General features: G+C 33.5%; 1 protein-coding gene and 1 non-coding gene across 2 annotated transcripts in view; one reads left to right on the top strand and one right to left on the bottom strand.

Annotated features, from left to right (window-relative positions):
- Positions 1–2,131, top strand: part of Chst9 (carbohydrate sulfotransferase 9) — a 274,314-nt gene that overhangs the window by 136,296 nt on the left and 135,887 nt on the right. The gene's annotated exons all lie outside the window — the stretch shown is intronic.
- Positions 766–872, bottom strand: LOC111816940. Its single transcript, XR_002821247.1, has one exon. It is a non-coding gene; the product is annotated as a U6 spliceosomal RNA (small nuclear RNA).

Genomic DNA, 2,131 nt, shown 5'->3' with positions numbered 1-2,131 from the left:
TTTCTCTAAAATTAAAAAAACAGAAAAAGAAAAAGAGAAATTCAAAACAAAATATTAGAGAATAACAATAGTTAATACATTGCTTATTGTCATCTTCAAGGTGGTTACTCAGAATACAAAATGCGGGAATGAAAAAATTCACCAATCCCTTAAGTCTTTTCAGTGATTTAAGAGACACTAAGAGTTCAGCTAACTAGCATTTTTCACCTTTTCCCCTTTGTTCCTTTCCCCTTTCCTCCATTCCATTTCCTTTTACCTTTTAAAAATTCTTCCCATTCTACAATATCTATTATATATTTTAGATTTTATTCATACTTTATATTTCTCAATATAGTGTTTATACATGTGAGTTTGATTTATGTCACTTGGGAGTATAGTAGCAAGTTGCACCCACTTACCTATAGAAGTCTCGAGTTCATTCTGTTTCATGGCTGAATAATACTCCCTTGTATAAATATACCACATCCTTATTTATCCATTCCTCAGTTGATGGACATTTGTGTTGTTTTCAAGATTTGGATGTTACAAATTTTGCTGCTATAAACATAGGTGCACATATATCACTCTGGTATGACATTTTTACTTCTTCAGGGAAGATGCCCAGAAGAAGAATACCCTGGCCAAATAGGACCTCTAATTCTAGCTTTTTGAAGCGTCTTCATAGTAATTTTCACAGTGGTTGCACCGGTCTGCATTTTGACCAACAGTGGAGAGGGTTCCTTTCTCCGCACAGCCCCTCTGGCTTTTGTTATTGGTTGATTTCTTTTTTTAATGGAACACTTCACTCATTTGTGTGCCACCCTTGCACAGGGACCATGCTAATCTTCTCTGTGTCGTTCCAATTTTAGCATATGTGCTGCCGAAGTGAGCACAGTTGATTTCTTAATGGTAGCCATTTCTAGAGTGAAATGGAATCTCAGTGTTTTTTTAATTTGCATTTCTTGAATGACCAATGATATTGAACATTTTTTCATATATTTTGCATTTTTATTTCTTCACCTGAGAAATATGTATTCATCTCTGATGCCCATTTTTGGATTGGGTCCTTTACTTAGGGGTTCTGAATTTTTTAATTTTTTATGTGTTCTAGATAGAGGTCCTTTGCCTGGGGTACGATTGACTAATTTCTCACTTTGTGTGTTGTGTTTTCTCTCTGTTTGTGATTTCTTTTGTTGTACAAAAGATTTTTAATGTGATCAATCAGTTATTGATTCTTTGAACTATTTCTCATGTAATTTGGGTCTTGCTCATGAATTCTCTGCCTATGCCTATGTCTTCAAGATTTCCAACTACTTTTTCTTCCAGTACATTTAGAGTCTCTGTTTTAATATTTAACTTATTCATCCATTTTGACTTTAGCTTAGTACATGGTAATAGACAGAGTCTAGATTTAGTCTTTGGCATGTAGAGAGCAAGTTTTTCCAACACTATTTACAAAAGAGAATATCTTTCCATGTTTGGCCCCATTGTCAAAATACATTGGCTGAATGTATTTGTAACTGTGTCTCCATGTTCTAATCTATTCCACTGATCATCAGATCTGTTTCTTTGCCAGTGCCATGCTGATTTGATCACAGTAACTTTGTAGTATAATTTCAATCCTGATATCTTCTTCAATCTTTTTATTCAGAACACGATAGCTTTCAATATATAGATTCTTTTTTTACTTCCGTTGTTTGATTCGTATTTCATTTCTTGGATGGTCTTGTGAAGGGTATGTTTTCCCTACTTTTTCTCTCAGTGAGTTTATTATTTGTGTACAGGAATGCTATTGTTTTTTAGTGTTGATTTTGTATCCAAATATGCTATTGAATTTGGTTATTAAATCAAGGAGGGTTTTGGTGGAGATTGTTTGGGTCTTCTATATGGAGTATCGTGTCATCTGCAAATAATGATAACTTAATTCCTTCTTTCCCTAATCTTATTCTTTTTATCTCTCATCTAATTGCTCTGACTAATGTTTCTAGAAGTATATTGAGCAGGAGTACTAATAGTGAACATCCTTGTCTTTTTCCTGATTTTGGAGGGAAGACTTTCTGTTTTTGTCTGTTTAGTATAATGCTAGCTACTGGCTTGTCATAGATATTTTGTTTTTTTTTTTAAATCAAATTAAGGTGAAGATGATCTATTC

The sequence above is a fragment of the Octodon degus genome, unplaced genomic scaffold, assembly GCF_000260255.1.
Source record: "Octodon degus isolate 3935 unplaced genomic scaffold, OctDeg1.0 scaffold00003, whole genome shotgun sequence".
NCBI classification, from domain to species: domain Eukaryota; kingdom Metazoa; phylum Chordata; class Mammalia; order Rodentia; family Octodontidae; genus Octodon; species Octodon degus.
Note: the sequence above shows the minus strand (reverse complement) of the source record. Positions and strands in the feature narration are given on the sequence as shown.